This window comes from Felis catus, chromosome A1, assembly GCF_018350175.1.
Source record: "Felis catus isolate Fca126 chromosome A1, F.catus_Fca126_mat1.0, whole genome shotgun sequence".
In the NCBI taxonomy this organism is placed as follows: domain Eukaryota; kingdom Metazoa; phylum Chordata; class Mammalia; order Carnivora; family Felidae; genus Felis; species Felis catus.
Genome location: NC_058368.1, coordinates 164107801 through 164133180, shown reverse-complemented (window position 1 = coordinate 164133180; position 25380 = coordinate 164107801). Strand labels below are relative to the sequence as shown.

Genomic DNA, 25380 nt, shown 5'->3' with positions numbered 1-25380 from the left:
ATGGTTAATTAATTTATGACAAATGAGCCAAGAATATTCAGTAGGGAAAGGATAGTCTTTTTAATAAATGGTGTTAGAAAAACTGGATTGCCACATGCAAAAGAGTGAAACTGGACATTTTTGTGAAATCACACACACATATATATATTATATATGTATGTCATATATTTATATATATTATATATGTATGTCATATATATATTATATATGTACGTCATATATATATATATATATATATACACACAAAGATACATATAATGGGATATTATTTAGCCTTAAAAAGAAGGAAATCATGTTATTTGTGGCAATATTGATGAAAATGGAGAGCATTATGCTAAGTGAAATAAGGCAAACAAAGAAAGATGAATACTGCATGGTATCACTCATAAGTGGAATTTTTAAACAAAAGGTCAAATTCATAGAAACAAAGTGGAAAAGTAATTGCTAAGGGCTGGAGGAAGTTGGTAGAACAGTACAAACTTTCAATTATAAGATGTATAAGGTTTGAGTATCTAATGTGTGACTATAGTTGATAATATTATATTGTATAATTGAAATTTGCTAAGAGAGTAGAACCTAAATATTCTCACACACACAAACTCACACAGACTCACCCTATGGCACATCAACAAGTCCCAGAACATGTGCTGAGGCATCCCCAGGGCCAGCGGTACCAGAGAGCTCTGCGTGAATATGAAGAGTGTCAGAAGCAGGGTGTGGAGTGTGTGTCTGCCTGCCTCCTTCACAAAAGGAGACCGAGGGAAGACCAGACGGACAGCTCCAGGCCACCTCGCCTGAGAGAAGCCTTCTGGGAACCTGCATCCAGCAATGACAATGCAACTGTGAGTGACAGTGATGACAGCATGACAGACCTCTAACCACCGGAATTGTTCACCAGAAAGGACCTGGGAGGGAATGAGCATGGCGACAGCACCAATGACTTTTTGACAAAAGAGGAGGACAAGAAGCCATGACACCCAACACAGAAAGGCCCTGGGGACAGAGAAGAGATGGAAATGGACTAGGAACTGGTCCTCAAGCATGGGAAGAGATAGTTGGGTTCACTGAAAAAGTTCAAAAGTCATCACCGTACACCTAAGAGCTCCAGCTCTTTTAAACAGTCATGTTAATAAACGGCTGCTGGAGAAAAACAAAAATTAAATAAATAAATAAATAAATAAATAAATAAATAAATAAATAAATAAAATAATTGTTATAATGTATATGTATATCAAATCACCACATTGTACATATTGAATATCTTACTACTTTTCAATTATAAATCAAAAACTGAGAAGTTATTTAAAGAAAAACAATAAACTATCTTATGGTTATTCTGCAAATATTATAGAGCGACTAAAATGTGAAGTGGGAAATTCTAGGTGTTTTGGGGTATGAGGAATCTTTCAGAGATGTATAGTACAGGAGATAAGGTCTTCCCATAAATAACATAGAAAATGATGAAATAAAGAAAAACAGATAGGATTTTTCAGATATTAGAGAGATTGCTTCCATATGTAGGAGAACAGTCATGAAAGGTCTCATCAATGGATAGCAAACTGAATATTTGGGGAAGAAAATTCCGTGAAGAAAAATTAACATGTATAAAAGCTCAGAATTTGGAAAACATCATTGAGATCAAGAGTGGATAAAATGGAAATGGGACTGGAAAGGTAAAATAGGATTAATATTAAGGGGCAATATTAAGGTGGGAGATTGGAGTCTTTGAATGATAGGAAAAGTTTGAATTTATTATTTAAGAAACGGAAAACAATTGAAGATTTCTGAACAAGGGAGTGACATAATATGGGTTGTACTTCAAGAACAGTGATGCCTTTTGCTTATATGGCACTTTATCATTAAAAAGCATCCCAATGTATTTTATCTCATGTTTGTATCACAAACCTCTGTGAGGCATGTAGAGAAGAGATTATTATCAAATAATCCACCCCAAATCATAGTGTTATTTGGTGGCATAAGCCAGACTCAGAGCCAAGCTGTTACTAAGGTACAGCAGCAGGCTCTCTACTAAAATGCAAAGTGAGCTAGTTGGTGGTGTATGAAGACGAACTGACAAGTCAGGGAGGCTGTGAAATAATCCCTGTGAAAGATGATCAAAGTGGGGACAAGATGAGACTTGTCTCCGTGATACAGGAAGCAAAATTATCCAGGTAGAAGAATTTAAACGGCATTCTTCACTGAAAAGCAGCAATTGTAAAACCGTTGAATTTTGTTTCATATGTACTGCCTTCAGTAAATCATCCTATGACTCTCCAGTTTATGAAAAGAGACTTTATGAAGCTCTTAGTAACGAAATTACCAGCATAGAAAATTAAATGGAAAATATACACATTCCTTCCTACAAAATAAAATCTTAACAAATTCTTATTTCAGGAAGTTTATTTTAACACTGGGTTATGAAAATATCATGCTCTGACACTTACAGTGGAATGATATCAAAGCACAGTATTACAAAGGTTTTAAAATATTCAAAACATTCTAACAAGAGTAAAATTCTCCTTTGTATTCACTTCAATCACCATAAGGAAAATCACCACAAAGTAAAAGGATAAAGCGCTTCTTTTTCTTTCTCCTAAACCTTAAAACAATTCAAAAAAGTTCCATCAACAGTTTGGACTTATACATACAGATCTAATTAAAAAGCCTAGAAGTGCAGGCCAAGCTAAGTCTTAAGCATTTGAAATTGCTAAAAATCGATACGAAATTAACATGGTAAACTATGGTTAGTCTTGAAGATCTTTGCAAATTTACAAAATGCTTCCAAATCATGGCAGCTCATCTCAAATGTTCCAAGGAAGCAAGACAGTTTTGCCATATTTCTATTTTCCCATGAATGGTAATGATAATTATTCCCCCTTCCTCCTGAGTGGCTTGTGCTGTGCCTTATTACAAAGGGGGAAAACAATGATTTATAAACATTGGGCCAAAGAGAAACAGGGCCAAATGGATATACCTGAGCACCAAGAGTCCCCAGGGCAGAATAAATGTCCAGGATTTCCACAGAGTATGGGCAGAGTTTCAAGAGCTATTTGAACAGAAAATGAACTAAAACAATTAAAATGTTGATGCATTTTAACTGACACAAAATCACCTTCTCTCCTTCTTAACAACTCTGCCAAAGCTATCTTCACAAGCAAATGTCAGGAAGCACAGTTCATAGTTAAGTCGACAATCAAACAAGAACAGCTGCATGTGTCTGGCACATTGGAGACTCCGAGAGCATTTACTAAACAGACAACCTAGGAGCCACATATGCTAAGTAAGGACAGTACTCACCTTGAAGTTCATGAGAAGATATTCTACCAAAGTCCAAGAGAAAGGGAAAGAATGTTTACTCCCAGGAATGAAAGCATTCACACTGGCACGTGTGTGAGCCTCATCCTGTGACACTCAGAGCTCTTAGTGCATTCATTTTCAATCTCTCCCAGATGCAACTTTATAGGTCGGAAATACCTAATGCTGGATATGCTAAGTGGGCCCTTCTGTCTGTAACAAGACCACCAACTGTACTGAAGGAAGTGCCTCAAATAATGAGGGAGAGAAGTGCCATCAGTGTTTCTCCCTTTATTGTAATACTATCACGGTCACTTTACCACTCAGATACCATTTTTTAAAAAGAACTCATTGAGGGGCGCCTGGGTGGCGCAGTCGGTTAAGCGTCCGACTTCAGCCAGGTCACTATCTCGCGGTCCGTGAGTTCGAGCCCCGCGTCGGGCTCTGGGCTGATGGCTCAGAGCCTGGAGCCTGTTTCTGATTCTGTGTCTCCCTCTCTCTCTGCCCCTCCCCCGTTCATGCTCTGTCTCTCTCTGTCCCAAAAATAAATAAACGTTGAAAAAAAAAATTAAAAAAAAAAAAAAAGAACTCATTGAACACCGCAGAAAATACTCTTCTGCCTACTGAAAAGTATGCTGATTGGAACTCAATTGGCTTAATCTTTTTAGTGTTTTGATCTTAAGGGTTTTTATTCATCTCAGGCTTTTCTATCAAGAAAGATATTCTTGTATGATCCCTGTTCATCAACTAATTGGCTTGACTTGAAAGTCACTACATCTCTGTGTAAGTTCTTCTATTTGCAAGATGTTAAAAGGATTATAAAATCTATAATGTAAACTGCTGAAAAAAAATTTAAACTTCATTGTTAAGACTATGGTTCATATACATTTTATTTTTTAATTCCTATTAATTTTCAATACATCCATCATATTCTTTCCCAAGTATATATCAAATATCAACGAAAGCTTCATGTGTTCAGAGTCAAGAAAGAATTGCAACTTTCCTCCTGAATTCCTTGTCTAGGATGTTGGTTATTTTCACTTATACTTTGACCTTGATAAACTGTCTCAGCACACTCATAATAAACATAATCTCTTCAAAGAGGCATAAATCAGCTGATCAACATGCCAACTACAGTGAATAACAAGGGATAAATGAGCCTGTTGAAAAAATACCCAGAATGATGCCACTAGTGATAAGGAATTGCAGTAAATGTATTAAAATGAGATGACCACTGTAGGGGGGAACCTGGCTGGCTCAGTCAGGTGGAGCAAGCTCTTGATCTTAGAGTAGTGAGTTCGAACCCTATGTTGGGTGTAAAGATTAAATACAAAATTCTTAAAAACAAATAAAAAATAAAATAAAATGACCACTATAATGTTTATATCTCATAGCTCTCCCATGTTGATAGGGCACAGATATCTGTCAATATCAATATCACATGCCCCAGTGTTTTGCTGGAGGGTTTCCATACAACAAGTTAAGGTACAACTTCAGCCCAAACTCTCTCCAACCATACTTCTCTTTCCCTTCACCTATTTTCACAGGTAGAATGCTGATGGTAGCTGTCCTCAGAAGCAGTTCCTGAGTATAAATATCAAACATTACACAGAAGGAATCCCTGTTTGATGTGATGTAGGTACGTCAGATCTGATGACTTCCCTGATGAAAACACTAACAGATTCCACAGTTAGTTTTCACAATAAAATCCTGGCTCCTTCCAATGGCTCACAAGCCCTAAGTGGTCTGACTCGGGCCACACCAGCCTTCCTCCTGTACCCCTAAGTGGCCATTTATAACTTTGAAATAAAAATAATAGCTACCTCAAAGGATGCTTTAAACATTAATGGAAGTTCATATTCATAAAGGACTGGGAAGTATGTCTGATACATACTAAGTGTTTTGCTGATTGTTCCTCCCTCTAGGTTTGTGTATTTTCTGTCTGCTTTATTAGGAATGTAATTATGCTAGCTCTTAGCTAAACTGGCCACTCCTCAGAGCAGCCTTCCCAAACGTCTCATCCAAAGAAGCAAAACGACTTACCTTGACAGGTTACCCTTTCTCTCAATGCCTTCATTGCTTTCTGTCATTATCTCCTTCTTATATTTCTTTCCTTTCATTCTGTCATTTCTTATTATGACACAAGCTCCATGAGGGCAGAGACCCTGCTTCCTTTTGAATCTCTCGTTCTTGACATAGAACTTGAACATATATTGGGTATTTGTCTAAATATGTGTTTAGTTAATTAGTTAATGGGATCATGAGATCTGGATCCCAATTTCATTATTTGGAAAGTCTCCTAATTCCTCAGAGTTTCAATTATCTCATTTATAATTAAAGATAATTACTACTTCTCTACCTGTGCTTCAGTTGGAAATGCAAATTGGCTAATCTACACGAAAGTGCTATAGAAACTGTAAATATTACTCAAATATTAGTTGTTACTTTAAAGAAACAAGCTAAAACAGTAGAATAAGTATTATATCACAAGTCAAAAGCCTAAATGCAACTTCCTTCCAGTCTTTATTCTGAGACTCTGAGTAAAGGTACTTCCCTGAGCATCTGATTCTTCATTAAAGAAGGATGGTAATTTGGTTTTATGAGAATTACATGACTCATCTAGACAATCATAAAAGTCGTGTGAATATGTATAAAAGGTTACTTACAAAATAGTGGAATCATACCAAGACAGCCTTCCCATTCCCCTCACCTTGATTATACTTTAGACAGGCATCTCTTTGACTATAAACCCTGATTTCCCTTTCTTAGGGCATTTTTTTTAGAAACCTTGCAACTGTAAATTTTTTCTCTGAGAGAAATCTTCTCTGAGCCTCTTGTAACCCAAAGATATTTTCCTCTAAGACTTGGGAACCATCCACTTGAGAAGTAATCATCAACAAAGATACTACTCCTAACTCTGAGTTCCATAGGAAGGTAGGAGCCTAATTTTGATGAGCAACAATTAGCAAACACAGATTGTCTAATCACATTGACCAGTGTCCTCAGGTATGTTTCCATGAATTCACTCCAGTGCTTAAAAACTCTTCTACATTTTATTTCAACAGAATTTAGTTCACTGTCGCCTTTATTCCAATAACCTCAATTCCTATTACAATAGAATAAAGACTTCCTTGACAGTTTAAACTGTCTGGTGAAATTTTTCTTTAAACAAATTATAGGAGTGTAAACAATGGCTCCTTTGGATTAGATTGAGTTTATCACAAACTCCACCAAAACAATCTGGATCAGACTGAGTCGTGACCATCTCTCTCAAACTTTTCTATCCTCAGGAGTATATTTTTAGAGCAGTTTTAGGTTCACAGTAAAATGGAGAGAAATATATAGAGATTTCTCAAATAATGTCCTGCCCCCACACATGCATAGCATCCCCTGTTATCAACATCCTCTACTAGGGTGATACATTTGTTACAACTGATGAACCTACATGGATACATCATAATCACCCAAAGTCCATAGTTTATCTTAGGATTCACTCTTGGTGTTGTACATTCTATAGACTTGGGCAAATGTATAATGAAATGTATACAGCATTATAGAATCATACAGAGTATTGTCACTGCCCTAAAAATTCACAGTGCTCTGCCTATTGATTCCTCCTTCCTCCACTCCCTGCCCTAACCCCTGGCAACTTGGGTTTTACTGTTTCCACAGTTTTGCCTTTTCCAGAATGTCATATAATTGGAATCATACAGTGTGTAGCCTTTTCAGATTGGCTCCTTTTACTTAGTAATATGCATTTATGCTTCTCTGTGTCTTTTCATGACTTGATAGTTCACTTCTTCTTAGTGTTAAATAATATTCTATTGTGTAAGATATACCATTTTATTTATCCATTTGCCTAATGAAGGACTTGTGGTTGCTTCCATGTTTTGGCAATTCATGTGCACGTTTTTGTATGGACATAAATTTTAACTCCTTAGGGAAAACACCAAGGAGTGAAATTGCTAATCACATGACAAGTGTATGATTAGTGGACTGGAAACTGTCAGAGGCACCTGAGTGGCTCAGTCAGGTAAGCATCTGACTCTTGATTTTGGCTCAGGTCACGATCTCATGGTTCATGAGATCAAGCCCCACATTGGGTTATGCTCTGAGAGTGCAGGGCCTGCTTGGGCTTCTCTCTCTTCCTCTCTCTCTGTCCCTCCCTCACTTTCTGTCTCTCAAAATAAATAACTAAACTTTAAAAAAAAGAAAGAAACTGTCAAACTGTCTTCCAAAATGGCTGTACCATTTTGCATTCCCATCAGCAATAAATGAGAGTCTTTGTTGCTCCCTCTTCTTGCCAGCATTTGGTGGTGTTAGTGTCCTGAATTTTGGGCATTCTCACTGTAAACTGATAATTCACTGTTGTTTTAATTTGCATTTTTCTGATGACATACAATGTAAAGCATCTTTTCACATGCTTATTTGTCATATTTGGTCATCCTTCAATCTTTTCTCATCTTCTCATTTCTATGTCAAATACATCTAAAAGACCATCACCTCCAAGTTTCTCCTTAAAATTTATGTTCACGTGCGAATAATTTGATGACAGTGATTGTTCAGTTTGATTGTAAAATCTTTGTAACACTTGTCATTGTTGTCATTCAACATAACTCATTTCAGTGCCTCAGTCTCTGCTCCTGTGAAACGAGTAAGCTGGATCAAACAATTCCTTTCCAGTCGTGTTATTTGGGGAATCTAAAATGTTTTTCAGAGGCTTTCTCAATATCTTGATACTGCATCTATAATCCCTTTGGATGCTTAAGGGAAGATACAGGGATGATAAGCCCTCTATCCAGAACATGCAATGTAATTGCCCTACATAATTTTTTAAGGTTTGAAATGTATGGATTTTTACAATTTTTACATCATTACTACTATCCTGAAACTATATTTACTAGCAATCTACTTAAACCTCTCTGGGATAAATTCAGCTCTGAATGACACATGGTGAAACCAATTTTAAATACTGGATGTCAAAATTAAATCGACACTTATTTAGCAGGAAATTATGACACTGCTTTAAATTTCCAAAGATTTCTGTTGCTTTTTTTAGAAGTTATCAGTCCTATGAAAAATATCACATTGTTGTCCTGGATTTGTTCTGAATTCAGACTTACTCATCTCATACCTTGCCTGTGGGTCTCCCCAGTTCCTGAACTTCTCTGCTCAGAGTATCCCTAAGTTTAGAACCATTAAAGCATCTGCTTTCAGGAGATACATTCGGAATTTCCAGACAGAAATACCCATGAAAATCAAACCAAAGGTGAGTATCAGAGTAAATCAGATTTATATTTGACTCAGTGACTGATTTTCATTTGATCAACTGCCTGATTTCTTTATCATCGTTTTGCAGGTGAGTCACCGTTAAATGTCATGGTTGCTTTATGTCAAAACAAAGTGAAAATCTGTTACTATCAATCTGTGAACATAAATTCAAATATAGTAAGAACTTCCTTGAGAACCTATGATAAAATCTTAGCCTTTCAAAGAACTAATCAGTACAAACAGAACATAAAGAATGCCCTCCATGTTTCATTTGATTTTCCATTTTGCAACCATTTGATAGTGACTGTCTTTTTGATATCACAAACAGTTAGCAGACGAGTATAGAAGAAACAGTTATTCCCTAGATATAAATATTATGGGTTAAGCTCACTGCAAATCAATGTAATACAAGAATCTTAAAGAAACAAATTACAAAGAGCTCCAAAAAAAGCAGACACTTCATATTGAACCATACAATATAAAGTAACATTTAAATGGTTTCAAATGACTTATTCCTTTTTAAAAAAATAATTCTAAGTAATCTTTTAGATTACCAGGATATATTCCCAAGAAAAATCTTAATAATTACTTACACTTATTCATTAGGAATCAGAAAAAAGAAAACATATCTAGCATTTACTGAACATATACATTGCTCATTTATTCTTCAAAACAGCCTTACAAGGGAAGAACTGCTACTTTCATTTTATAGATGAGAAAACTAAGGCTTGGAGTGCCTAAATAGAACTTATCCAAGGACATAAAATAGAAATGTTAGAGCCACATTTGAAATTAGTTCCGTTTAACTCAAAACCTATCCTTTTTTCTTTATACTACGCTGCCTCTGGCATTAAAAGAATGTTCTACTATCAGGAGAATAGAGGCAATGTTAAAAAGAAAACATCCAATCTTGGTGATACATGTGATCTGTCCTTCAGTTTCAGCAAAATGGGAGGACTGAAGTAAAGCCTAGGTTTGATTTAGAGGCTTTGCTGTGTTGTTTCATTAGACAGGGGAACTACCAAGCAGTACGTTTTATATGGTTTCTGTGAAAAAGGATTTTGGGACTTGATAATGGAGGTAATTGTGCTTAAAAACATTTTGAAATAGATTAAAGAGATAACAGTGAGAAATCAAACATCTCCGTGCAAATATAATGGCAGCCCATGTTCCTGGCACAGATTTTTCTTAGGAGTTTGCAGACATAACTACAATTCAGGGCCAGAGATAACTCTTTAGTTACAGATGCCATAGTGAAATTTGTTTCTGTAGCCACATTTATGAAACCCAATTGCCACTTTGTCCATACCCCTGGAAGAAAGACCTTCTACAATATTTGGTTGTTTTTCCTAAAGCAATGTTCTAAATTTATTGCTCACAAACTCAATGACCTTAAAAAGAAACTCTCAGTGCTGCCTGAAATTAGTGAACATTGGAATTAGATGTTGTTACTTTAAAACTCATCTTGTATTTCCAGACTCATTGCCTACGACTCTCTCACGTGGACTCTTGTCTAGCAAATGGAGGTTAATAACTATCCTAAACCCAATCCATCCTTGAATTTGTTCATGCTGCTCTCCCTACCTGAAATAGTCATTTCCCACTGTAATACTACCACCAGTACTGCCTAAAGAATCCCTAGATTATCACTATTACTTGCAAATAATAGAAAATCCAAATGGGGTGCCTGGGTGGCTCAGTCGGTTGAGTGTCCCACTCTTGATTTTGACTCAGGTCATAATCCCAGGGTTGTGAGATGGAGCCTGGTATCGGGCTCCGCACTGAGCATGGAGCCTACTTAAGATTCATTTTCTTTCTCTCTCTCTCTCTCTCTCTCTCTCTCTCTCTCTCTCTCTCTCTCTCTCTCTCTCCCCCTCTGCCCCTCTCCCCCACTTGTGTGCCCTATGTCTAAACTTAAATATATATAATATTTACTTGTCTTAAAAAATTTAAAAAGAAAAACCATGACTTAAATAATAAAGATCTTAAAAATACCTAAATTATACAAATGCAGAGGAACTCAGTTTGCATGTTTTGGTTAATTTTCTGTCACAACAGTTTTCAAAGAACAAGTGTTTTCCTTCTTTCATCTGTATTGTCACCAGTCTGCTGGGATTCATTACATAGCTAACAGTCAAGACCACAGCTGCTGGAATTAGACTACTTGAGTTCAAACTCTCCTGATTTATAACCTTCAGAATACATATATAAGTTCTCTGAGCTTTAGTTTTTCATCTATAACATAGAGATAAAAATAATTTCTAGGATTTAATGACTTAGTACATGTAAAGTGAGGATTTAATATTCTAACAGGAAAAACTAAAAACCTTAAAATAGCACGGGGCACATAGTATTTAGCAACATTTTCTATATGTTTGTGCTCATGGGAAAACGTAGTGTCTGTCTCTCTCCTTTCTCTTATAATTAGAGATTAAAGATCTCCTAGAAGCTACCAAGTAGCCATATCTTACAGGTCATGTCTGTGCCTAGCTACAAGGAAAGCTGGGAAAGGGAGCTTCTGGTCTGTTGTGGAGTCAGGGCTCTACCGTCAAGGACATAGAGAAAAGTCATTGCAGGGAGAGGAGTGACTGTTGTATATTCAACCAAAGATGGCTGTCAAAATCACTCGTTAGCCCTCAAAAAATCACTAGTTATTCAAAGGTCTATCTAAAACGCTCCTCCTTTTATGAGACCCCTCCTGATTTCCAAACCAGGAATCATTTTTTTTTCCTTTTTCAAGACCTCTAAATAGTTATGCAAAGTGTCAAAATCAATCATGTATTATACTTTGAAAATATTTAAGAGAATTTAAGGCTGAATGAAACTATATAACCTAGTTTGATCAACTTTGTGATGATCAAATTACATCTATAACATACAAATCAATTAAAATAACCAAAAAGAGTTAACCATTTAAATGTTTATCCTCTATCAGGTATGATAATAAGTGATTTATCTAAGTATTTTATTTACTCTGCACAACACTCTTACAACATTAGAGTTGCAAATAGACTTGCTTTACAACATATTCCCAGTAAACCTCCTCTCTCTTGACCCCTTAACAAATATAGCTATTTTGCTATCCAATTTAATTCTCACAATGAAATCAAATCTATAAGCATACACACACACAATTAAAAAGATTTATTATGGAGAAAATGCCTTAAGAAAGCTGAAACTAATAATTCTCTAACTCCCCATTTTTCACAGGGGATTGATAGCCATTTTGAAAGAAAAATGGTTGAATGCTCAGATATTTGTTTACAGATTTGCTTTTTATTCTTTCATTTAGTACTATTTAGAGTTTGCCAAATTTTAGTATAGAAGAGGTACTGTGAAGCTCTGTATATACAAAACAGTGGTTGCAGTATTTTGTAAATGATAGGACATTTTCAAGCATAACATTGATTATATGGAATTACCATTTTACCCTTTATTTTAGAAAGTAACTCAAGTATAACATGTGAATCCATTGTACTACTACCATTTTACAGATCAGAAAATAGTTTCAAAGAGAAAACATTAGTTACCCAGAGACATAGAGCTAGTAATTAGTTTAAGTGTGTAATTATAACCCCTATTTGGTCTGACCCAAAGTCAAAGTGGCTAATAACTACAGTTCCTGCTTATTGACCTCCACCTACAGTGTTAATACCTTCAATGCAGAAATTATCTCTTGGTGTTGCCCTAAGTACATAGCCTAGTGTTTTATGAACAGAAGATACTTAAGGTATATTTGTTGTAATGAGAACTCTGAAAATTAATCACAAAAAAATTCTGATAGTGGTCTTTGCCTTTCAAATGCTCCAAGTCTTGGAGGAGAAACAGGAACCAAAGTTGACTAGAGTTAGCAATAAGAAAGACATTCTACCCTAATACTGGCAGTAAAAATAATAGAGGCTTTACCTATGCCTCTTTTCTTTTTGAGAGAGAGAGAGAGAGAGAGAGAGAGAGAGACAGCCAGAAGGTGAGGGGCAGAGAGATAGGGAGAGAGAGAGAATCCCAGGCAGACTCCACACTCTTATTGCAAAGCCCATGCAGCGCACCATCCCACAAACCCTGAGATCATGACCTGAGCCAAAATCAAGAGTTGGATGCTTAACTGACTGAGTCACCCAGCCTCCCCTGTGCATTTTTAATTTTTTTTAATGTTTATTTATTTTTAAAAGAGAGAGAGAGCACACACATGCACGCCGTGGGGGGTGGGGAGGAGCAGGGAGGAGGGATCCAAAGAGGGCTCTGCACTGACAGCAAATAGGTGTCCTCTCATAAAACTAAAACCTAACTTATGACCTACTCTCACCCTCTTTGGCATTCTATATCATGTTTAACACTTAATCTACAACTCTGAGTATGAAAAGCAAACTACATTCATTCTGTTTATTTGAATCAACTTAAATCTAACTCTAAGCCTTCATCTCTCCAGTTGATAAATCTAATCTTAATTATTATTTCCAAGGCTCTATTCACACTCTCAACAATAGTCATGACAAAACTCATGCAGCACCAAAGTTAAGATGTATCCCTCTGGTCATTAGGCATCTGGCTTTCCCTATTACTGCTGAGATTCCTATGCTTTGGCCTACGTGGTCTCTTCAGGGCTATGGTATCTAGAATCCAAATTCCTAGGAATGTTTAATTTTATGTGTCAACTTAGCTAGGCTATGGTACACAGATATTTGATCAAACACATCTGGATGCATTTTTTAAAATTTATTTTAACGTTTATTTATTTTTGAGACAGAGAGAGACAGAGCATGAACAGGGGAGGGGCAGAGAGCGAGGGAGACACAGAATCTGAAATGGGCACCAGGCTCTGAGCTGTCAGCACAGAGCCCAACGCGGGGCTTGAACTCACAGACGTGAGATCATGACCTGAGCCTAAGTCGGAAGCTTAACCGACTGAGCCACCCAGGCGCCCCTGGATGCATTTTTTTAAGGAGATTAACACTTAAATTTGTAGACTTTGAGTAAAGCACTTACCCTCTATAATGCAAGTGGGCTTCATCCAATTAGTTGAACACCTTACGACAATGACTGACCTCCCTTGAGAAGAGGCAATTCTACCTCTTCTTATATGCAGGTTAGCTGCAACATCAACTCTTCCCTGCATTTCCAACCTGTCACCCTGCTTACCTGCAGATTTCAAACTTGCCATCCTCCACAACTGTGTAAACCAATTCCTTAAAATAAATGAACCTCTGTCCCTCTCTTTCTTTCTCTCTACTTCTTTCTCTCTCATACACACACACATATATACACATATATGTATGTATCTTCTGTTTCTGTGGAGAACCCTGACTACTGTAACACACTAGGTGTATCACATGTCAAACTATTCTGGAAGTGATCTTTAATATTGAACGATAACATGGACCTTCCTCTCCTTCCAATTTCCCAGAATACTCAGCCATCAACTGATCAAATTACCAAGGTGATAAGACTCCATTATTCATGTTCTTGCTCCCATGGAAACCTTTTGAAATAATTAACCACTTTTAATGTTTCCCTTCCTTTATTAACTTAACATGCACTTTTAATTAATTCAATTTAAGGAGACATAGGCAGACAGACATCATCATCATCTTGCCCAGATTAGTACAAGAATAACTTTACTAATTTCTTTGCTTTAACTTTTCCATTCTCCATTAAGTAGCCAACATGATCTTTTAAAAACATAAGGCAACTCATGTTATTCCTCTGCTCAAAATATTCCTATGGATTTTCTCCATTTATGGTAAAATTTAAACTTATTGTCATCATGGCTAATTGGGCCCCAGCTGATCTGACCTCTGCTACCTCTTCAAATGTGTCTCATACACTACCCCCTGCACAACAGCCACAATGCTCACATTTCTGTAGCTCAAACAATCTAAGCTTTATAAGCAAATGGCATTTTAGGCCTTTGGTAATTGCTATTAAAAAAGCTTGGGATGCTTTTCCCCAATATATTCTCTTACTGGCTCTACATTTCCATAGGGGCAGAGTGAAACAGTTCCCTCCTCAGATAGAACATCACTGCCTGCCTAGTGAAGCCCAACCACCCATACCACCCCTCACTATCTTTTCACAATGGTTTATTTTCTTCACGACACTTTTTTATTTTCTAAAATTATCTTGTTTATTTGTTTACTTGTATGTTATCTGTGTCTCCTACTAGAATTGAAGTTACATGAGAGTGAAAACTGTCTGCCTTGTTGATGCTAAATTTCTAGGGTCTGGCATAATAATCATTTAATAAGTACTTATTGAATGAAGAAATCCAAACAAGGCACTATCCTCTTTCAGCAACAAATATTCTTGAGGCAGCCAAATAGTAGTCACCTATTAGAAATGGAATCCAATTTTTTTGTGTGTTTTCTTCTTTTTTTTTTTTTGAGAGAGAGAGAGACGGAATGTGAGCAGAGGATGGACAAAGAGAAGGGGAGACATAGAATCCGAAGCAGGCTCCAACCTCCAAGCTGAGCTGTCAGCACAGAGCCCAACGTGGGGCTCAAACTCACAGGCCAAGAGACCATGACCTGAGCTGAAGTCAGATGCTCAACCTACTGAGCTAGCCAGGCACCCCAGGAACGGGATACAATTTAAAGACCTGTCCTCAGGAATAAAGCAAAAGATGAATTTCCAGGGCAACACTAATCAAGAGAGCAAAAGTGCATTATATTCTCAGCCTGAAAACAAGATCAGCTGAGAAGTATGGGGCAGGACTGAGCCACCAAGAAAATGGTAAAGTCTGGCCAAAAACAGGCAGCTGCTGAAGCAGAAATGAGAGAAATTCATCAAATAGATCAGGGTTCAGCAAACAGTTTCTATAAGGACCCATATAGTAAATATTTTAGACTTTATAGTTCATAAGGTCTCTGTCACAATTAATCAACTGTTTCCATACAAAAGAACATATAGGTAATATATATACAAATGAATGTGACTGTGTACCAATAAAAAGTTAATTATGGACACTGAAATTTGAATTTACTGAAACTTTTAATTGTTTTATTTAGAGATAATTATAGATTAACTCAAGTTGTAAACAATACCACAGAGAGGTCCCACACACCCTAAACCCTATTTTCCCAATGGTAACATCTGACAAAACTATAGCATATTGATGATAATATAATCAATGTACAGAATATCTACAGCACCACAAAGAACCCTCATGTTGTACTTTTATAGCAACATACATTTCTGTCCCTCAATCCTCATTCTTAATTCCTAGCAACCATTAATCTATTCTCCATCCAATAATTTTGTCATTTCAAGAATCCCATAATACAACTCTTTTTATAGAGCATAATTTTCTGGGGAATCATCCAAATTGTTGCATGTATCACGTTTGTAGCTCTTCACTTCTCAGTAGTATATCATGGTATAGGATATAATTCTATAGTTGTTCTTTCTTTCTAATTGCTTTTGGTTTTGTTATCTAGGTACTCCTAGCTTCCTAAGTTAAGAAATGTTCTCCCTCTTCTAATTTCTGAAAAAGATTGTGTAGAAATGGCATTAATTTTTTAAACTTTTGGTAGAATTCTCCAGTGAAAATATCTGGGCTTAGATATTTTCTTTCAGAAATTTTTACATTACAAATTTGTTTCCTTAATATTCATAGGAATATTCAAATGTCCCATTTCATATTGGATAAGATGTGGAAACTTATACTTTTTGAGGAAATCAGAAATCATCTAAGTTGTCAAATTGATGTATATATAATTGTAGTAGTCCCTCATTATCTTCTTGATATTTAAAGTCTCTATAGTGATAGATCCTATTTCATTCCTGGTAGTGGTAATGTTTTGCCTTTTCCTTCTTTTGTCAGTATTGCTAGAGGTCTGTCAATTTTATTGATCTTTACTAACAGCCAGTTTTGGTTTCATTGATATTCTCCATTGTCTTTTCTGTTTTCAATTTTCTTAATTTATGCTCTTTATTGTTTCTTTTTCTTCTTTTGGTTTTAATTTGGTCTTCTTATTATAGGCCCTTACATGGGATCTTAGATTACTGATTTGAGACTTTTCTGCTTATTTAAGCAGTGTTATAAATGTCCTTTTCAAATCTGCTTTGTGTCCCACAAATTTGCTTTAATATTCATTTAATTAAATTATTTCTTTTTTACTTTCTCTTGAGACTTTCTCCTTGACCCATGAATTATATAGAAGTATGTTGTTTAGAACTGTGTGTATTTCCAAGTGGTTTGGAGACTTTCCTGTTATCTTCCTGCTATTTGTGTCTAGTTTAATTATATAGTGGTAAAAGAACAAATTCTTTCTGATTTTAATCCTTCTAAATTTTTTGAAGTTTGTTTTACACTCAGAAAAAGTGGTCTATCTTGGTATATGTTCTGTGGACATTTGAAAAGAACGTGTATTCTTCTGGTTGGTATAATGATCTACAAATGTTGATCATATCTTATTGGTTGATAGCAGTGCTATTATTTTATTCCTGCCAATTTTCTGTTTATTTTCTCTGTCAGCTGCTGATATAAAAGTTGTAATAAGTTAAATGGTGACCTCAGAAAATATCTCTTCACTCAGAAGGAGTGAGTGTGACCTATTGGAAAAGAGGGTTCTTTACAGATGTAATTAAGTTAACAATCTTGGGATGAGATCATCCTGAATATAGGGTGGGCCTTCAATTCAATGACAGGGGTCCTTATTAGAGAAAGGGACAGATAGATTTGAGACACAGAGATACACACACTACAAGATCATGAGAAAATGGAAACAGAAATTGAATTTATGTTTCTATAAGCTAAGGAATGCCAAGAATTTCTGGCAACTACCAGAAGCTAAAAGAGATGCATAAAACAGATTCTCCTTAGAGACTCCAGGAGAAAAAAAGAATTTGCCAACACTTTGAGACTTCTGACTTCCAGAATTGAAAGAAGATAAGTTTTTATTATTTTAAACTACCAAGTTTCTGGTACTTTGTTAAGAACTCTAGGAAGCTAATAGAAGGGTGTCAAAGTCTCCAACTATAATTATGAATTTGTTTATGTCTTCCTTAAGTTAATCGGTTTTTGCTTCATACACTTTGTAGCTCTGTTGTTTGGTGCATACATATTTAGGATTTTAATACATATGCTATTAATATACTAATGTTCACATGATCTTTAAATATCAACCTAACTGTTTTGTTATATTTAAAGCGAGCTTTTGTAGACAGCATAAAAGCAAGGTCAAGTTTTTATATGTGTGTCTTTTAAAAATCCACTGTGCAAATCTCTCTCTTAACTGATATATTTAGACCAGTTATATTTAGTGTAATTTTTGATATGGTAGAGCTTAAGTCTGCCATTTTATTTTTTGGTTTCTTTTTGTTCATTCTTTTTCCTGTTTTACTCTGGATTACTTGAACATTCTTTTAGAATTCCATTTTGATTTTTCTACAGTTTTTCAGTATGCTGTTTACAGTGTTTATATAGTAGTACTTCTATCTATTACAGTAAATATAAATAACTCATCACAGTCTACTGGTGTTAACATTTTACCAGTTATTAATACAATTTATAATTTATAAATATAGTTGCCTATTTTATAATATAATTGCCTTAAATATTTCCTATACATATTTGTAGAACTTTATCAAGACAGTACTATAATGTTAGCTTTAATTACCAAACATAATTTAGAAATCTCAAGAGGAGAAGAAAATTTTATAGTGTCATCCATACTTTTGCTTTTATCATGTTGTTTATTTCTTCCTGACGTTCCAAGATCTTTCTTTTACCATTTCTTTTCTGTTTAGAGAGTGTTATTCAGTCATACTTTTCAAGTAAATCTGCTGGTGAAAAATTATCCTAATTTTCTTTCACCTGGAAATGTCTTGATTTCCCTAACATTTGGAAGGATATTTCCACAAGGTAGATAAATCTATATTAATAGCCCTTTTCTTTGAGGGTTTGAAAAATGTGTGCTATTTCCTTCTAACCTACATGATTTGTGATGAGAAATACACTGTCATTTGAACTGTTTGTCCCTATTAGTAAGTAGTCTTTTCTCTCTCATTGCTTTCAAGATTCTTTTTTTATCTTTAATTTTCAGAAGTTTGACTATAATGTGTGTGTGAATTTCTTCGTGTTCTGGGCTTAACTTCTTGGCTGACTTTTAACATATTTAGGAAGATTTTAGCCATTATTTCTCAAATACCTTTTTAGTACCACCCTCTTTCTCCTCTCCTTTCTGAAGAGGGTCTAATGATGCATTAGATCTTTTGCTATACTCCACATGTCCTGAGGTTGTTTTTTTCCCAATCAATTTTCCCCTTATTTTTCAGACTATGTAAATTTTATTGTTCTATCTTCAAGTTCAGTGAATCTTTCCTCTGATCTTTCTATTCTGGTGTTGAGTCCTCTCATTGAGTTTTTATCTCAGTTATTGTATATTTAGTCCTAAAATTATCATTTGTTTTTTTTCTTTATATCTTCTATTTCTTTGATGAGAATTTCGATTTCATTGTTGAGACTATTTTCATTTATTTCAACTGTGTTTGTAATTTCTCATGAAAGCATTTTTATGAGGCTGCTTTAAAATCTTTGTCAGATAATTCTAAGATTTTTGTCATCATGACATTGGTACCTATTGATTTTTTTTCATTGAAATTGGGATTTTCAACTGGAAATAGGGCATATTCAGTATTATGTTATGAGATTCTGGGTGTTATTTAAACCCTCTATTTTTAGCTGCCTCTACTCCAAAAGAAAAATGTGGAGTACTACCTCCTTATTACTTTAAGGTGACGGTAGAAATCCAGGTTCCTCACTTGAGATCCACTCACTCTCAAGGGCAGAAGGGCCTCCTTGATACTGCTGGCAGGATGGGAGTTCTGTATCCCCATGAGGCCTCCACAAATACTATCCTGGTTGAGTGGAACAGGAGTACCTCCACTGACACCATGGGTTGGTAGGGAGTGGCCTTATCATACCTGGGTACTGGTGAAAGTCCCAAATCACCACTAAGCCTCCTCTGACACAATCACAGTGGGATGGTGGAGACCCACCTCATTACTACTAGATAAGAGTCTAGACTCCCCACATGGTTTCCACAGATACTAGGGAGATGGAAGTAGGGACCCACACATGGTCCCTGGTAGAAAAACCAGGGAGTTTGGAATGCCTCATTACAGCCTTGCAAGGGTTTCATTCTCAGCCTTTGTCAGAAGGGTTGGGAGTTGGACTAGTCTTCTCTGTGATGCCTGGCTGAGTATAGTGGTTATTGTCAGAAAATTTTCTGTCTTGCTAAGCTGTTCCTTTCCTAGTGTATGGATACAGAGATGAGGCTTTTGATGTTGTTGCGTGACCATTGACATTTCCAGTTCCTTCAGCTCCAAGTATAGGCTATAAGAGGTGAAAAGAAAAGAAACTCATCACAGCATCATAGTGTTATTGTGTGGATCCTGTGGACCCTAACTGGTCTGTCTTTTTCTATTTTTCAAGGTCTTTTTTTGTTTCAAATGTAATGTTTTTAGATAAATTTAGCAAGAGGAGGACTACTTAAAAGTTCATTTACTCCATCTTCTTGAAAATAAAGTCTCCCAACTCCATATAATTTTAATCTATCATGAAATATTATTAATCTTTTCAATTTTTTCCTACCATTAAAAAATGTAAAACCCTTCTTAGGAGGTAGGCCGTACAGCAATTAGTGGCAAACTGGATTTAGTTCATGTGCTATCAATGTCAGCCCCTAAAATAGATCAAGATTGGAACTATGACTCTTTTTGCTCAGTGGACACAATAGCCTGTACATTAAAAGGGTAAGGTAGACAATCAAAAATTTTTTTTAAAAAAATAGCTTTCTCTTTTCTAATATCTAGAGACTACAGAAAAAGAGAAAATAATGGTTGAGAGAATGCATGAGTAGGATCAGATTAAAATTATTAAAGATCCTAAGGGTCACAAGACATTTCATGGTCTCCTGGACATAATTCCAAATAAAAACAACATTAGGTCATAAAATAAGAGTAGGAAATTCCAACAAAATCCTGATTTTTCTAGTTGTGACTACTTTTATGTTCATTGAGAAATATCCATGACTTCAAATGAAATTTTCAATAATTTTCCTCCTTTGTTTTCACTCTAATCATACATCTAATCTGCTTGTTGAGTAATCCAAGCTGACAAATTGAATACATAAAAGCACCAATTTCCCTTTATATACAGACGTTAATTGTATTAAGTAGGTAGCAAAACACATCCAAGAATACGATAGATTGTATCGTATTGTAAAATATGTAAAACAAAGTCATAGATATGAGAGAGAGCTTGAATGTAACTAAGAGTAATAAGATAAAAATGAAAAGAAGATTAAATATTTGGAAGGCTGAAAAATATCCAGCAAACTAAAAGTTCCAACAACTATCTCGGCTTTACAAGAGAAATTCAGACTTATTCTTACAATGTGAAAGTCACACAGCTGCAAAATATTTCCAGTGAGAGCTGGGCAGGGGGTGGGGTGGGGTAGGGGAAGACAATGTTGAACTCATATGGTAAATGAATGCACTGCCACATCCTAATTGTTCAGCTGAGCCAGCCTGAAAATTCATGCAAAGTGCAAAGTTAGTATACATAATTTTATTCTAAAGCTTTCTTCCTTGAATTGCTATTAAATTTTAAATAAACTGAGACATGAGCATTTACTAAAGTCATTATGATTCCATTACCCATGGCATGGAGATCTGTACCCATCATGCCAGAAGCTCTTTGCATTGAATTCTGTTCAAAGTTTCTCTTCTGACTTTTTATTTATTTAGTTTGCAGACCTACAGTAAGAAACACCCAGTGTCATCTGAAAGGACACATATTGCAAGAAACTAATTTCCTCCCTTACTGGAGCTATGTGATGTGTGACTTCCCATTGAGTACAATTGCCAACAAGGCACAGGTGTGCACTGCGTGAGGAGGTGAAAATGTGATTATAGGAAGAGAGATGTTATGATTTTGTCCCTGTATCCATAATGTAATCAGCCTCAAATGAGTGCCTGCTTTTCTTTCTCATAGTAAACACCAAGCCTGGGAAGCAAGAAAACCAAAAACTGCCATATCCAGATTCAAATTCATACTGTAATTGGCTTTAGAAATAAGAAGGAAAGCAGGTTTATCCCCTTTCATTGATTCTTTGGCGTACTACAGAAAAGCATCCTAGAAATCCTTTTACTTCTCATATTTTCATGCTATACTAGTTGAATAAGTAAAACCCAACACTGAATAGGTTGTCCTTTTTCTTGAATCTAATAAAATCAATCATTCAATACTGCATTCTTTAAGAGATAATTCACACAAAAAAGGTATAACATCCTTTTATTTTCAGTGACAAAAAATGTTTTAATTGGAAATGCTTATAAATTTAAGTCAATAAAAGGAAAACTGAACTTCCACAAACTGAATAAGGCAAAGCACTAAATATTATTAAATCAGATTCAAATACTATTAATTCACCTAATTCAAATGTGATTCAACTCAGATGGGTACAAATAATTTATGTACAGAGTTATTCAATACAGAATTGTTTGTACTTGAGTAAGTTTGGGAAAAAATACATAATCTGTTAATAGGGGATTAAATAAACTGTGGGATATCTATATATTACAACCATAGTAAAAGGATAACTAACATCTTTATGTACTAATATGAAAAATTATCTCTGATATGTATGATTATAATATTCTACCATTTGGCTTAAATAAGATAAATAAGGATGTGTGCATATTTATGTGCTTACTTATATATACATACAATATTCTCATAAGGATATAAATGAAAGGATAACTGTGGTTGCCTATATGAGGAAAAGTCAAGTAGCTGAGAAACATTGGTTTTAGGGAAACTTTTATTATCATTTTATAGTTTTTGAGTGCTTGAGCCATGTAAATGATTACCTATTCAAAAATATATTAAATTTTAAATTTTAAAATTTTTGAAATATTGAGTTGCTAGTATATTAAAATGTGAGAAATGCAATCAATATAGTTACAATAACTATATTGTTCTCCATAGATAGATTATCACTAATTTGGGGCTGAATGCATAATGCATCATACTTATATCAAACCAATTAAAATCTCATGAGATAAACATGATCAGGTTCAGTTAACCCAGATGAGCCCCTAACACTGAAGTCTACTCAACAGAACTGATTTTACTTGTGGGAAAAATAGGCAGATAAAGATGCCTTACAAAGTGGGAGATACAATATATATCAACATGATCAAATTTACCACTTCTACTGTTAAGTTACACCTTTTGAAGTTCTCCCTATTGATAAAATACAGGAAAAATTATTTGGGCAGAAGTTTAAAACATATTGGATAGTTTGTACAGCAACATAAATTAGATCATATAATTTAACAGAATCTATTATGGCCAGGCTCAGGAAATCAAAGAAAGATAACACAGGAAAATTTTATTCTTGCAGAGAGGAAAATTTTGGAACCATCTGGAGTCTTTGCCAGATCTACTGGATATAAGAAATAGACACTCCCAGTACCTGGTTACTAAGCTGTTAAACATTCAAAAGGGAATGATTTAAGTAGAAGTTAGGAGCCTTAAAGAAAATTAGGTTTAATTTTAAATTTTGAATAAGATTAGCCCTGAGCAGTGAATATAGAAGGTTTATTAAATATAGTCAAGTGCTGACTATGTTGTACACCTGAAACTAATGTAACATTGTGTGTCAACCATAATCAAAATGCTTTTAAAAAGTTAAATATATCGTCAAAGGCCCATTTACATCAAGGAATTAAGAAATTCAAAATAATCTCTGAATATAAATCTGTATAAATAGCTGTATGTATTATTAAAGATCACAATATCCTAAAAGTGCTTTACTTCTTAGAAAACATTTCCTTAAATTGATGCCAAAAGAAGCCACATGAAAAAATAATTAATAATGACAAAGAGAATTAGTAATTAGAATCCCTATGCAGTAATTAAAATAACAAATATATTTATAGAGTGAGACTAACATTAGTTACCACCTTTATACTTAAATCAATTCTGCATATACCCCCCTCCCAGGTATTTTCTTTTCCAGCAGAGATTTCTGGAATAGGGAGCAGACCCCAAAGTACCTTAAGTTGGAATTTTACAACTACTCTTAAGTGAATACATTAAGGCTGAGGGAGGGATGCCAGTTTCAGATGGCAACACATGTATTTTTTTTAAGTGCCAGTAAGAAAGTAATAAAAAGGAGCTGTTTTAGGCAAAATTATTCCAAATGGTTAGCCAAAATATGTGACTGCAGGTGCAACTAAAATTTTAATGCTGGAAATAAATTTACTCTGGCCCTTAGGTATTTTGAAAATGCATCTTTTTCCTCAGACAAAAAGAAAAAAAATGACCCAGAGAGAAAAATTAGGTCATGAGATCAATAATAAACACTAAATAATCTATTTATATGAATATGAGAAAACTTTAGAAATAAATCTCACCAAAGTTACAAAAAGTTCAGTAATTAGAAATACTGTTTCTAAATTACACAAGGTTATTTTAGAGTCCCAAAAGTATAGGGATTTCTCTCTTATGGTAAAGTACTTATAAAAATCAACCAAATAAATTTTTCTCAAGAAAGATGCTAGTAAAAATACTGCCCAAAAGTGAAGTAAAGCAAATAGCCAGGCTAATCCTGTCCATACTTTCTAGTTCACAAACTTTTTCCATTCTTGAGTGAGCAAATAAAAAGCAAAATAAAAATTGAAAATATACTAAAAAATTAATACAAAGCAACATTGGTCCATTATAAGAGAATACACACACACACACACACACACACACACACACACACACACACACATGCGCGCGCGCACAGAAAGATTGAGAAAGAAAATAAAGTGCCATAGACATAACGTATTCCAATTCTGTTAAAATTTTATGTATCATAAAATTTTCAAAATTCCATAAAATATTCAAAAATTTAAATTGACCTTCATAAAAATATTATGATAGAGAATGAAAACTATTTTAAGGGCTACAAATAAAGGAAAATAATAATGAAAATAGGGCCCACCGGGGAAGTGAATGAAGGACAGAAAATGAAACCGTCTCATTTTAACAGAAATAGGAATAGTTTGGAAGAAAGAACATTAAGTGTTCAGTTCGTGATAAATTGGATGATGTTGCAGATTTTGTAAGGGCAGTAAATCTAGACAAATGAACCTGAGTGAAGAGAAGTGTGGACAAAAAATTAAATTAAATTAAATTTAGGAAAATTGAAGTTAATTTTACACATCATCAGAAATGTAAATCATCAGTGGGAAACGTAGGAAAGAAATGTCAAGTTGAACCACAAGAATCAGATAAAAATTTAAAATGATAGCCTAATCATAGCCAGGTATAGTTTCAAATTCACAGTTGTGAGTTTCTGGAGAATTTACTTTGTCAGTCAAAAGAATGTATTATGCGTATACTGCTTCTGTTTGTCAAACTAAAGAAGGATTGAAGTAATGAAATATTATTTTTTTGTCTGAAGTGTTATAAAATTGAATTATATGCCTATACCACTTTATAAACCACTATATTAAAGTTTTAAATTGCTTTTTATCTCTGGATAAAGGTGTTATGCTTTTGAAAAATAAAGTAAGCAGTAAGGAATAAAAGGAGGGAGGAAGGAAGAGAAGTCAGGAAACTGAAACAAAAGAACCATATTTAGTAGCCCCCAAATGATCATTCAGTTCACTAAATAATTCTTGTTATCTTCACTTTCTCAAATACTTCTAAGTAGCACCACAGTGATCAAACAGAACATCTTCATTTAGGATTGCCATATAAATTTTTATGACCCAAACAAAAAATCAGGATCATCACAAAGTCAAATGAGTAAAATA

At 34.9% G+C, this 25380-nt stretch overlaps 1 pseudogene; it reads left to right on the top strand.

Annotated features, from left to right (window-relative positions):
* The first annotated feature begins 559 nt into the window (after window positions 1-559).
* Window positions 560-1130, top strand: LOC101091996 (annotated as a pseudogene).
* The last annotated feature ends 24250 nt before the right edge of the window (window positions 1131-25380 follow it).